This window comes from Pseudophryne corroboree, chromosome 3, assembly GCF_028390025.1.
Source record: "Pseudophryne corroboree isolate aPseCor3 chromosome 3, aPseCor3.hap2, whole genome shotgun sequence".
In the NCBI taxonomy this organism is placed as follows: domain Eukaryota; kingdom Metazoa; phylum Chordata; class Amphibia; order Anura; family Myobatrachidae; genus Pseudophryne; species Pseudophryne corroboree.
Genome location: NC_086446.1, coordinates 103,454,131 through 103,468,912, shown reverse-complemented (window position 1 = coordinate 103,468,912; position 14,782 = coordinate 103,454,131). Strand labels below are relative to the sequence as shown.

The window sequence follows — 14,782 nt, the reverse complement described above, 5'->3', positions numbered from 1 at the left end:
GTTATGAGCCACACGCAGGGGAAACAAGAAGGTATCCCCCAAGGAGAGACTGGCAAGTCTCCGATAGTTCCCATTTACCCCCTTCACAGGTAATAGCTGCCAGTGCGGTACAGGGAGGTCACCACACACCATAGGGGTGGGGCCACACCTGTAATCTGCAGCCAGTGAAATTGATTGCGAGCCTTGGAAGTGTACCCGAGGTCACAATTGATGTAGCTGGTAGATCTCTAAATTTCCTTGTAGATACGGGGGCGGCCAAGTCAGTGATAAATTCGACCGTGGGCATGAGAACCACTGGTAAAACAATTCCAGCCATGGGAGTAACAGGAGTAGTACGACACTATCCTTTAAGCAAACCAGCAGAGATTACGATAGGGCCTTTGCATACCAAGCATTCTTTTCTGCTGGTTGCATCGGCTCCGACTAATCTACTAGGGAGAGATTTACTGTGCAAAATGGGATGCGTCATATATTGTACTCCTGAAGGTGTGTTCTTGGACATACCCGAAAACCACGCTCAGGAAGCGCAGGATATGCTAGACTCCCCAACAAGATTAATGTCACACACTGTTATTGTAAATAGGTTTCCATCCAAGGTAGAAGAAATGACTTCCCAGATACCGGAGTCACTTTGGACCAAGGATGGACAAGACACTGGATTAATGGCAAACGTAGCCCCAGTAGTTGTGCAAGTAAAAGATGGTAGGATAGCTCCAAAAATCCCACAATACCCTCTGAAGCCAGAGGTGGAGTTAGGAGTTTACCCTGTAATAGAGCGCTTGCTACAACAGGGCATTCTGGTAAGGACGTCCAGCACGGCCAATAGTCCCATCTTCCCTGTTAAAAAGAGTGGGGGGAGGGGTTACAGATTAGTGCAGGATCTAAGGGGGATCAACAAAATAGTTGAGAGTCAATTCCCCGTAGTGCCAAATCCAGCTGTCATCCTTATGCAAATCCCTCCCACTGCCAAATTTTTCACTGTGATTGACCTCTGCTCCGCTTTCTTCTCGGTACCTCTGCACCCTGACAGTCAATACTTATTCGCATTTACATACAGAGGAGTTCAGTACACCTGGACTCGCTTACCACAAGGTTTCATAGACAGTCCAAGTATTTTCTCACAGGCCCTGCATGATTGTTTACAGTCTTTCCAACCAGAGAGTGGATCAATATTGATACAGTATGTGGATGATTTACTGCTGTGTTCAGATTCACTGGAAGCGTCCCTGAGAGATACGAAACAACTCCTGTTTCATCTTTCAGACACCGGACACAAGGTTTCCAAAGATAAGTTACAATTATGCCAAACCCGGGTGAAGTATTTGGGACACTGTCTGACACAAGGACTGAGACACCTCACCGCTGATAGAATTCAAGCAATTCGTGACATGACTCTGCCTCAAACCCAGCAACAGATCAGAACATTTTTAGGAATGTGTGGGTATTGCCGTAACTGGATCCCAGGTTTTTCCATACTAGCCTTACCTTTGCAGGAGATGGTCTCATCAAGCAAACCTGATCGGATTTCGCACACAGACGAATCTGAAATGGCATTTGAGAGACTTAAATAGTGCCTAACGCAGGCACCGGCATTAGGTATGCCAGACTATGGGAAACCCTTTGAGCTGTACGGAACAGAGAGTGCTGGGTGCGCAGCAGGTGTCTTAACCCAGAAGCATGGTGATGCCAGCAGGCCGGTAGCTTACTACAGCGCTCAGCTAGATACGGTAGCGCGATCCCTCCCCACATGCTTGCGAAGTGTTGCAGCAATAGCATTGCTAGTTACGAAAAGCGAAGATGTAGTGTTAGGACACAACCTCACAATTCATACACCACATGCAGTGTCAGCCTTGCTGAATTCTGCCCAAACCAGACACGTATCATCAGCACGGTTTACAAGATGGGAATTGGCATTAATGGCCCCAGTAAACATTACTATAAAGAGATGCAGTGCACTAAATCCTGCAACATATCTTCCAGGTGTGCCTGGACAGCCACAAAGGGTGGAGGATGAGAGTGATGGTGAAGGAGGATTTAGTACAGGGGATGACACGCATGATTGTATGGAATATTTGACCCAAAATTTCACGGCAAGGCCTGACATCAGTGACAACCCACTGGAAGTTGTAGATTTTACTTTCTACACTGACGGTAGTTGTCACAGACAGACGGACTCGGGAGACTTGTGTACTGGATACGCAGTCGTAGATGACCAAAGTACCATAGAAGCAGAACCGCTAGGCCCACCACACTCAGCACAAGTTGCTGAACTGGTTGCCCTAACCAGAGCATGCGAATTGGCTAAGGGAAAGTCAGCCAATATCTACACCGATTCTAGGTACGCCTTCGGAGTAGTCCATGATTTCGGGGCCCTATGGCGCCTCAGAAATTTCATGACGGCAGCTGGCACACCCGTAGCACATGCAGCCCACATCAAAAGACTTCTAACAGCGATACAGGAACCCGACAGAGTGGCTGTTATCAAGTGTAAAGCTCACACATATAGCCAAGACCCGGTATCACTTGGTAACAGCCGAGCAGACGAAGCTGCTAAATCAGCAGCCAGTACCCCCTATACAGACAGACACCACACAACTGATGGTATTTAATACTGTAAACACACAGAAATTGTGTGAAATGCAAAATTTGTGTTCCCCACGGGAAAAGGCAGTTTGGAGGTCAAAAGGATATGGCCAGGAGTCCTCAGGTCTCTGGACAGACGGACAGGGTAAGCCAGTGGCACCCAGAGCATACCTTCCAAGTCTAGCGGAAGCGGCACATGGGCTGACTCATCTAGGCAAAGAAGGAATATGTAAGTTGGTAAGAGCTTATTGGTGCGCCCCAGGATTTTCTTCCCATGCGGGTAAAAGTGCGATGACACGTCTCACCTGCTTGAGGAAGAATATCGGAAAGGCAATACCAACAGAGCCATCCCATATCCCTCCGACAGATGGCCCTTTCCAGGTAATACAAATTGATTTCATACAATTGCCACCTTGTAGAAATTTAAAGTATGTATTAGTCTGTATTGATGTGTTCTCAAATTGGGTTGAAGCATTTCCCGCGGCCACAAATACCGCTGTGTTTACTGCAAAGAAAATTGTGCAGTAATTTGTGTGCAGGTATGGTATCCCTAGAATCATTGAGAGTGATAGGGGTACCCATTTTACAGGTGAAGTCTTTCAAACAATGTGTAAATTGATGGGAATTAATAGTAAGCTGCACACTCCGTACCGCCCCCAGGCGAGTGCGAAGGTGGAAAGAGTAAACAGCACTATTAAAAATAAATTGAGCAAGGTAATGACTGAAACAGGACTGTTATGGCCTGAAGCTTTGCCAATCGTATTATTAGAATGCCCATAGACACAGAGCTTATACGCCAGATAGTCGAGAATGGAAAATATTTCCGGTATAGGTACACTCTAGGAAGTAGGACCATGCGAGTTGGAGAAGTATCACCAGGATACTGTGCACATATCGTACAAACAGATACGTGTACTAAACAGATGGGAGAATTAGGGTTAGGAGGTTTCACATGGAAAATTTGTAACATGGTAATGTCATACTCCGTCCCATATGTTCTCCCCGATGATGCATATTTCATATGCGGGAGGAAGGCGTATAAGTGGCTTGCCCCAAACTCAGAGGGATTGTGTTATATTGGAAAAGTACTGCCTGAAGTAATGACTGTATCCCATAACAAAATGAAAGATATTCACCGTGGTGCCCAAGCTCCTTGTACTCACACTCATTACGAGCACATCGTTAAACGGCACCTGATAGAAAGAGCAGAGCATCCGGCCTCTGACTTGATCCATGAATCCACCGGGATTCAAGTCCTACTCGCGTTAGATGTCACTCGTACCGCCAGAGGAGTGTTAAACTATAGATATATATCTGCGCTTGCAAATTTATTAGACAATATCACCGAAATGTATGACGACACATTCAGGTATACTGGGAGAGAGTTACAAGCCTACAAAACAGAACTGGTTCAGCATAGGATGATTCTCAATTACCTCACAGCTGTGACAGGCGGGTATTGTGTTACCCTAGCAACTCAATATGGAATAAAGTGCTGCACGTATATCACAAACAGCACAGAGGACCCAGTGGAGGTCATAGACCAAAAGATGGATGACATTTTGCAATTAAAGTGGGAGTTCCGAAGGAGACACAATCTCACTCTCGCTGCTGTGGGTAATGAGCTGACCGGTTGGGTGTCATGGTTGAACCCACGAAATTGGTTCTCGGGCTTAGGAGAATGGGCCCAAGGTATTATCATGGATGTAGGGAAATTTCTCTTGTGTATATTGGGAGTCGTCATATTTGTTGGCCTGATATTTAGATGCGTTCGGATTTTAACGAAGTGTAAAGGTAATACCAGAGTGATGAGTCTGAGGAGCGAAGACACTATAATAACAACAACAAATTTGATTTATGACCCAACGATAGAGACAATGTTGTGATGAAAATGTGATTCCACGGTCCGTTTCTTTCACCCGTTTCTCCTTTGTTTTCCTCCAAGGTACAAAGACATCCGCTTGGAAGAAGAATTTGACAACCTCTTTTATACAGACCATTGATGGACTATACCACAGACCCCCAATATCCCTAGTGACTTTAAATTTTTACGAAAGCCCAAATACTTTAGAGACTGTAACTTTCTGGACAATGGATAAGCTTTTGTCGCCATTTATAGCAAAAGTATCAAGAGACATCAGACAACATGTACATCAAGACAAGACACAAGACAAGACCTCAATCGGCGAATGCATACTAAACTCACATAGTTTATGACTGCATTTATAATAATTGCTTCTTATCTTCACCTCTACAACCTTCAGGTAATGACACACATAGTCGATAGGGAATATAGACACAGATATCAGCATTCGCATATTCCCCCCATTCATGTATCATCAACTAAATGTGCTCCCCCATTTGTTGCAACCAAAAGCCGAAAAGAGCTCGGTAGAGTTTGACAGCCCATCCACAGACCCTTAATACGGGAAAAGAAGGATTCAAATGTATACATCGCAATACCTCGAAGCTTGATTTAAAACACGTACGGCACGATGATACATGACCCCTCAAACATGGATTCATACACACATGCTTCTACTATCTCACTAGGTCATACCTTTTTCCCACCTTCTCCTCTCCTCCCTTTACCCAATCATAAAATGGTATTTACATGATGACCTATATTTTTCTTTTTTTTTTAACTGTTTTAGGAAGTGGCAGTTATTGATGACTGCCAAAGGGTGGACTGTCAAAGTCGGAAAAATATCATGCTACACGTTGCCATATATTCACCCCATGTGCTTGTCCGCTGCACATGCACATTCTCTCCCGTGCGTGCGCATATTCGCAGTTGCGTGCCGGCTCCTCCACGGCCGTGCGCTCGGGCGCGTGGTATGTGCATTTACGGTAGAGTTTGCATGCGTCTAGCGGGCGACTCAATCGTTACATAGTAAATCCAAATAGTTTGTTTTATAGATAATGTTCCCCTTAATAATAACTGTAAGTTTGTTTATTGTAACTGGTCCCTGGACAGAGGAATTCCTCTTTGCATGATACGAAGGGTCAGATAGGGTCTGAGCGGTGGTGTTTGGTACCTAACTAAAGAACATTTTATTAGGAACAATCCGGTGCTGGTTAGGTAAAGATTAATCGCTCCTGCATATAGTTATGTCTATTAGTAGTTTCTGGACATTTACTATATTTGCGGTTCATTATCAATGCGGCGGGAATCCTGAGAATCCCTCCCACCTGAGCAGTTTGATATAGTCACAGCCCACCTGTTCAAACCAACCTATGACCTTTTGTTATAATGCGGGGAGACATTCCTGTGTCCAATGAACAATGAGATTATAGGTCCCTTTGTAGTATACTGTATGTAGGGTATATAAGAACAGGCAGCCTGGCCCAGCTCAGTCTTCTCTTCACAACGGTTTTCATCATTGACTAACCCAGAGCTGGTAACCAGGACTGCGCAGCTAATCATTCCCCAGTGTGTAAGTACTCTCTGTGACCATTCTTAATCTCTGACTGTAATTTTGCCACGTTCTCTCTCTCTCTCATTGTATGTTATTGTTTGCGATTGTGCCGCTATTGTATATTTACGTGTAGTTATTCTGTTAGATATTGATGTTAGCCTGTAGTGTATGAACTGTTAACTGTATTTCCCCTTTTGATATAACTAAATCTTGTTAGTAAAGGTTTTGGAGCCTTAGCAAGGTATTGTGTGTTTATTACATTGCTGAGGGTATTCGGAGCGTCTCAATCGCTCAAACAGCTTTTATATTAACAAGGTTAAGCAGCGTTATATCGCTGCAGTATTTCAGTAGTAAGGTTTACAATACAAACTCAATCTTTCAGTGTGTTGCATACAAGGTTTACTGAGTGTCATCCCGTGAGCGTCTGCGCCGCTCGCGTTCTCCTCGCGGTCACAGCGTCCGCTACGCTAGTAGCGTAGCATTTCGGTAGTCGGCCGCCTATAGCGTGTTCGATACCAAGCGTAAAGCTGTGAGCGAGCGTGCCGCTTGTGCGTCTCGATCACGGCTGAGCATCTGCTACGCTAAGTGCGTACCCTTACGGTACCCCATACGCCAATTGTGTACTGAGTCTCTTACCTACATATAGTGAAAGTTATAAGGTAATTAAATCAGCATTATCAATACAAACTCCACACATATATGCCTTGGTCAGAAATGGAACTTAGGACCTCAATGATGTGAAATGGAAATGCTAAACACTGTGCCAACCGTGAGTAACCATGCCTGTAGATTGTAGTACAGAATGAAGTGTCAATTTAAGGCATGGAGGCATTGACCCCACTGCTGGAGTATGGCTGACTCAAATTCCCTGGTCCGCAATGACACAAAGGTGTGGCCTCTAAGGTCCGCACCATCAGCCCCAGGACTTGCAAGTATTTTTGCGCTGGTAAAAAAAAAGTGCTGACCACAGATTGCAGTGTGGGTGACTGACCTTAAGGGCTCTACACACTTGGCGATTTGGCCGATTTTCTGTCAACCATTTTTTTTATACACACTGCACGATTTTTATAGCTGATTTGGATGATATGACATTACATTTCATTGATATCGTCCAAATTGGCTTCCATGAATAAACGATGATCGACCAATCATGAACGACTGCGGGGACGCACATCATTAATCGTTGATGCATCCACACTGAACGATATGAACAATTTCATACCCTCCAGCTGTACCTTTTTGGCACGTACAGTACCTTTTTTTTAATGGTCTACCGATTTTTAGCTCTCCAAACGTCCATTGACAGTATAGGAAAAGGGGCGTGGCCACATCCCCTTTATCCGTGGCCATGCCCCATTTTTGAGTTTGTACCAATTTTTAGGTGTAAAATGTTGTAGGGTATGCGATTTATCGTTCATGTTTGAACAATATCGTTCATATCGTCCTTCAATATCGCCAAGTGTGAAGGGCCCTTTATTCTGAGACTGTTGTTTTCAATTCCACGGAAAGCCATTTTTCATGCAGAAGACTTTGCCGAGAATCACCCCCACTCACTCCCCCTCCTTCCTAGTTAAATGGGTAAGAATTAGATAATCCGGTAAAGTAGGTAAGTAGCAACAGACCTAAATTACCAAGATCTATAGGGATCTACATACACCAAAAAACATTTGTACTGTGCAAATAAGGGAAACAACAGGCAATAGAATTTATATTGCCTGAGTTCAAGTTCAAATGTTGATTTCAGGTGTATGATCAGTAGACAAAATGTACTGAACAGCAGCAGGGAGTGTCTTTATTGCACTATTTTATTTTTTCTTATTACATGATGCAGTTGTTGTCTGGAAACTAACATGACGTTCATCAAAGCAACTGGTTTATTTTGCAATGTGGGCAAGATTTTGTCTAATATATATGCTAGCAAAGTGGTAAAAGGAGAAGGGGAGTAGTGCTGTCATTGGAAATCACACAGGTTGGTCAATTCTGCCTCCGGTATTGTCCAGACCGGAAAAAAATAAAAATAAAAAGCAAACATTTTCGTGGATAATAGGATTCAGGAGCAAACTTCCTATTGCCCTTATCAATCATGGCAGCGGCATTCCAAATCTGGTGACGTAATGTCTACTGTTTCCCTAAACTAGCCACAGTACACGTATTGCGCATGCGCGAATGGTTGCTATATGTTGGGGTCGGAGCCACATAGTTTCTTCTTACACACGGTCCCTCACATTGTCTAGCTTACAGCCCGGCATTGTGGAGCATTTTTCGAGATTCATTGCCCCTAACCCGGTGAGCTGCTTTTGTATTTCAGTGCCGAGGCTAACACTTGTTATGTTAGTGACTTAAATGTCTCCGGTTTCGCTACTGTAGTTCATGTGTGTATATGTAAAGTAATGTTGGTCTTCGGGAAAATGGCTGCCGCTGCGCATCGCATGGAGACGCCATGCGTGTTGCTTTTCAAAGTCTGCATATAACAATGTTACTTTTTCAGTGAATGGGATGGTGGAGCTACCATTGTTTGTCTGCATAGTTTTGGGGAGGCCGTTCAGTGGAAAATAATGGATATGGTGTGTGTGTCATATTGAATTTGGATATTATAGCTAAGCAGCTGCAAATGGTTAAAGCATTATATAGTTTAATACATGACGGGATTGTCGGTACCTGTCAGGTTAATGAATAAGAAAGGTGTTTCAGCACAGGTAATGGCAGTCATAAATTAAGAGAGAAGTCCAGAAGCAGAGCATTCTGTCCCTCCTGGAGTGGGTCATGTTGGGAGGTATGCATGACCCCTTCCAGCAGTTATGAAATGCTCTGCTCCTGGACTTCACAATATCTAATGGTTCACCTTTGTTAAAACCTCCATTAATTAACTAGTTCTCCATAGGTGACTGCAACTGTAAAATAAGTGTGATGTCCAGGACAGTTGGTGCATCACTTTAGACCATACCTCCCATTCGTTCCGAATTCAGCGGACAGTCCTAGTTTCTCTGACGTCCTAGTGGATGTTGGGAACTCCGTAAGGACCATGGGGAATAGCGGCTCCGCAGGAGACTGGGCACATCTAAGAAAGATTTAGGACTACCTGGTGTGCACTGGCTCCTCCCACTATGACCCTCCTCCAGACCTCAGTTAGAATCCTGTGCCCGGCTCGAGCTGGATGCACACTAGGGGCTCTCCTGAGCTCCTAGGAAGAAAGTATATTTTAGGTTTTTTATTTTACAGTGAGACCTGCTGGCAACAGGCTCACTGCAACGAGGGACTAAGGGGAGAAGAAGCGAACCTACCTAACTGTGGGTAGTTTGGGCTTCTTAGGCTACTGGACACCATTAGCTCCAGAGGGATCGACCGCATGGAACTGTCCATTGATGTTCGGTCCCGGAGCCGCGCCGCCGGCCCCCTTACAGAGCCAGAAGCAAGAAGAGTCCGGAAAATCGGCGGCTGAAGACATCAGTCTTCTCCAAGGTAGCGCACAGCACTGCAGCTGTGCGCCATTGCTCCTCATACACACTTCACACTCCGGTCACTGAGGGTGCAAGGCGCTGGGGGGGGGGGGGCCTGAGAAGCAATAAAAACACCTTGGCTGGCAAATATATCACAATATATAGCCCCAGAGGCAGAGCCGGCCTTAGGTATAGGCAAACTAGGCAATTGCCTAGGGCATCTGGTATGCCTAGGGGCACGAGCAGCTTCTGCTGATTAAAATGATATGCGGCATGCCTATATACTGTGTGCAGCATTTCGTATGCAGATACAGCCACAGTCGCACACAATATATAGGCATGCTGCATATCATTTTAATCAGCTGAAGCTGCTTGTGCATCCTTGCCACATAGCAATGCAAATAAGATGCATTTTCATAAAAAAAAAATAGGCACTCGACGTTAGCAGAGCTGCCAGTTGACTCACGCCAGGAACTATATGTCATTATTTGTATAAGGGCATTAATAATGTGTAACATACTGTATGTGTCTGGGGCACTATGTGTGTCATTATGGGTATAAGGGCACTAATAATGTGCGGTATATGTGTAAGGGACATTATGTGTGTCATTATGTGTATGAGGGCATTAACAATGTGCGGCATATGTATAAGGAAAATTATGTGTATAAGGGCATTAATAAGGGTTGGCATAATGTGTAAGGCACACTGTTTATAAGGACATTAATAATGTGTGTCATATGTGTAAGGGGCATTACTGTGTGGTATTATGTGTATAAATGCATTACCAATGTGTGTCATTATGTGTATAAGGTGCTCTACTGTGTGGCGTAACGTATAGAAAGGGCACTACTGTGTGGTCTAATGTGAATAAAGAGCAATATGGTGTGGTGTAATGTGAATAAGCAGCAATATGGTGTGGTGTAATGAGAATAAAGGGCTATACGGTGTGGTATAATGTGAATAAGGAGCAATTCAGTATGATGTTATGTGAATGAGGGGCAGTGCTGCAAGGAGTAACGTATATAAGGTACAGTGGTACTACTGTGTGATGTAATGTGAATAAGGGACACTATCACATGATAAATTGTGAATAAAGTTGCACTACTGTGAGGCATAATTTGAATTGGGGGTACTATTGTGTGGCCATGCCCATTGCCAGCAAAAACACATACCTTTTTGGGCTGTACGCCGAATGTGCGCCCTGTTCTTATTTAAATTACAGGGGATAGGAAAACAAAAAGGGGACTGCTATGGGTGAGGGGTGATGGTGCTGGGAAAGGGGCGCAGGGTCAGAGGCAGAAATAGCGATGGTGCTAGGGGGCACCAGCCAAAATCTTGCCTAGGGCATCATAGTGGCTAGGGCCGGCTCTGCCCAGAGGCTATATATGTGATAAATACCCCTGCCAGATTCCTTAAAAATGCGGGAGAAAAGTCCGCGAAAAAGGGGCGAAGCTATCTCCCTCAGCACACTGGCGCCATTTTCTCTTCACAGTGCAGCTGGAAGAAAGCTCTCCCCTGTAGTTTTCAGGCTCAAAGGGTTAAAAAGAGAGGGGGGGCACTAAATTTAGGCGCAATATATGTATACTAGCAGCTATTGGGGGAAAAATCACTCAATTATAGTGTTATCCCTGCATTATATAGCGCTCTGGTGTGTGCTGGCATACTCTCTCTCTCTGTCTCCCCAAAGGGCTTTGTGGGGTCCTGTCCTCAGTCAGAGCATTCTCTGTGTGTGTGCGGTGTGTCGGTAAGGCTGTGTCGACATGTTTGATGAGGAGGCTTATGTGGTGACGGAGCAGATGCCGATAGATGTGATGTCGCCCCCTGTGGGGCCGACACCAGAGTAGATGGATATGTGGAAGGTATTAACCGACAGTGTCAACTCCTTACATAAAAGGCTGGATGACGTAACAGCTGTGGGACAGCCGGCTTCTCAGCCCGCGCCTGCCCAGGCGTCTCAAAGGCCATCAGGGGCTCAAAAACGCCCGCTCCCTCAGATGGCAGACACAGATGTCGACACGGAGTCGGACTCCAGTGTCGACAAGGTTGAGACATATACACAATCCACTAGGAACATCCGTGACTTGATCCCGGCAATAAAATAAAAAAAAAAAAATGTGTTACACATTTCTGACATTAACCCAAGTACCTTTTTAAAAGAGGGTTTTATGTTTGGGGAGAAAAAGCAGGCAGTGTTTTGTTCCACCATCAGATGAGTGAATGAAGTGTGTGAAAAAGCGTGGGTTCCCCCGATAAGAAACTGGTAATTTCTAAAAGGTTACTCACGGCGTACCCTTTCCCGCCAGAGGATAGGTCACGTTGGGAGATATCCCCTAGGGTGGATAAGGCGCTCACACGTTTGTCAAATAAGGTGGCACTGCCGTCTTAGGATACGGCCACTTTGAAGGTGCCTGCTGATAAAAAGCAGGAGGCTATCCTGAAGTCTGTATTTACACACTCAGGTACTATACTGAGACCTGCAAATTGCCTCCGCATGGATAGTGCTGCTGCGGCGTGGTCTGATACCCTGTCTGATAATATAATACACTAGACAGGGATACTATTTTGCTAACATAGAGCATATTAAAGACGTAGTCTTATATATGAGGGATGCACAGAGGGATATTTACCGGCTGGCATCCAAAATTAATGCAATGTCCATTCTGCTAGGAGGGTATTAGGGACCCAGCAGTGGACAGGTGATGCTGACTTTAAAGGCACATAGAGATTCTGCCTTATAAGAGTGAGGAATTGTTTGGGGATGGTCTTTGGGACCTCGTATCCACAGCAACAGCTGGGAAGGAAAAATTTTTACCTCAGGTTTCCTCACAGCCTAAGAAAACTATATTATCAAGTACAGTCCTTTCGGCTTCAGAAAAGCAAACGGTCAAAGGCGCTTCCTTTCTGCACAGAGACAAGGGAAGAGGGAAACAAAAATCTTCTCCCGCTTCCTCTGAGTCCACCGCATGTCACTGGGACTCCACAGGTGGAGCCAGGTGCGGTGGGGGCGCGTCTCGGGAACTTCAGCGACCTCTGGGCTCGCTCACAGGTAGATCCCTGGGTTCTGCAAGTTGTATCACAGGGATACAAGCTAGAGTTCGAGGCGACTCCCCCTCGCCGTTACCTCAAATCAGCCTTGCCTGCTGCCCTCGGAGAGGTAGTACTGGCGGAAATTCACAAGCTGCACTTCCAGCAGGTGATAATCAAGGTACCCCTCCTTTAACAAGGCCGGGGTTACTATTCCACAATGTTTGTGGTACCGAAACCTGAGGGTTCGGTGAGACCCATTTTAAAATTGGAATCCTTGAACACATATATAAAAAAATTCAAGTTCAAGATGGAATCGCTCAGGGCGATTATTCCAAGCCTGGACGAGGGAGATTACATGGTATATCTGGACATCAAGGATGCTTGCCTGCATGTCCCATTTACCATCCTCACCAGGAGTACCTCAGATTTGTGGTACAGGATTGTCATTACCAATTCCAGACGTTGCCGTTGGGCCTGTCCACGGCACCGAGGGTATTTACCAAGGTAATGGCCGAAATGATGATACCCCTTCGAAAAAAGGGAGTTTTAAATTATCCCATACTTGGACGATCTCCTGATAAAGGCGAGGTCCAGGGAGCAGTTGTTGGTAGGGGTGGCACTATCTCTGAAGTGCTACAACAGCACGGTTGAATTCTAAATATTCCAAAGTCACAGCTGGTCCCTACGACACATCTACTGTTCCTGGGAATGGTTCTGGACACAGACTAGAAATAAGTGTTTCTGCTGGAGGAGAAGGCCAAGGAGCTGTCATCTCTAGTCAGAGGCCTCCTGAAACCAAAACAGGTGTCGGTGCATCACTGCACGCGAGTCCTGGGAAAAATGGTAGCTTTCTACGAAGCAATTCCATTCGATAGGTTCCATGCAAGAACTTTTTCAGTGGAACCGGTTGGACAAGTGGTCCAGGTCGCATATCAGATGCATCGACTGATAACCCTGTCTCCATGGACTAGGGTGTCTCTGCTGTGGTGGCTGCAGAGTGCTCATCTTCAAGAGAGCCGCAGAGTCGGCATACAGGACTGGGTCCTGGTGACCACGAATGCCAGCCTTCAAGGCTGGGGGGCAGTCACACAGGGAAGTATCTTCCAGGGGCTATGGTCAAACCAGGAGATTTCCCTACACAAAAATATTCTGGAACTGAGGGACATTTACAATGCCCTAAGTCAAGCAAAACCCCTGCTTCAAAACCAGCCGGTACTGATTCAGTCAGACATCATCACGGCCCATGTAAACCAACAGGGCGGCACAAGAAGCAGGATGGCGATGGCAGAAGCCACAAGGATTCTCCGATGGGCGGAAAATCATGTGTTAGCACTGTCAGCAGTATTCATTCCCGGAGCGGACAACTGGGAAGCAGATCTTCTCAGCAGACACGACCTCCACCCGGGAGAGTGGGGACTTCATCCAGAAGTCTTTCAAAGGATTGTACACCATTGGAAAAGGCCACAGGTGGACATGATGGCGTCCCGCCTCAACAAAAAGCTATAAAAAATAAATAAAAAAATATTGCGCCAGGTCAAGGGACCCTCAGGCGATAGCTGTGGACGCTCTGGTAACACCGTGGGTGTACCAGTCGGTGTATGTGTTCCCTCCTCTGCCTCTCATACCCAAGGTACTGAGAATAATAAGAAGGAGAGGAGTAAGAACTATACTCGTGGTTCCGGATTGGCCAAGAAGAGCTTGGTGCCCAGAACTTCAAAAAATGATCTCGGAGGACCCATGGCCTCTGCCGCTCAGACAGGACCTGCTGCAGCAGGAGCCCTGTCTGTTCCAAGACTTACCGCGGCTGCGTTTGACGGCATGGCGGTTGAACACCGGATCCTAAAGGAAAGAGGCATTCCGGAGGAAGTCATTCCTACGCTGATTACGGCTAGGAAAGATGTGACCGCAAAACATTATCACCGCATATGGTGAAAATATGTTGCTTGGTATGAGGCCAGGAAGGCCCCAACAGAGGAATTTCAACTGGGTCGAATTCTGCACTTCCTACAGTCAGGAGTGACTATGGGCCTAAAATTGGCTTCCATTAAGGTCCAGATTTCGGCTCTGTCGATTTTCTTCCAGAGAGAACTGGCTTCACTACCTGAAGTTCAGACATTTGTAAAGGGAGTGCTGCATATTCAGCCCCAACTTGTGCCTCTAGTGGCACCTTGGGATCTCAACGTGGTGTTGAGATTCCTAAAATCATGGAGCTACTTAAAACCGTGGATCTGAAATATCTCACGTGGAAAGTGGTCATGTTGTTGGCCTTGGCTTCGGCCAGGCGTGTATCAGAAATGGCGGCTTTGTCATGTATA

At 45.7% G+C, this 14,782-nt stretch overlaps 1 protein-coding gene across 3 annotated transcripts in view; it reads left to right on the top strand.

Moving 5' to 3' along the window:
• LOC135054897 (zinc finger protein 84-like) overlaps positions 1-14,782 on the top strand; it is a 97,967-nt gene that overhangs the window by 14,675 nt on the left and 68,510 nt on the right. For 2 of the 3 annotated variants that reach the window (XM_063958353.1, XM_063958352.1), the window contains exon 1: positions 8,152-8,288. The exons of the other annotated variant lie outside the window; for it this stretch is intronic. The gene's annotated coding sequence lies outside the window, so the exon portion shown is untranslated. Of the gene's footprint in view, positions 1-8,151; positions 8,289-14,782 lie in introns of those variants that run through there. 3 annotated transcript variants of the gene reach the window in all.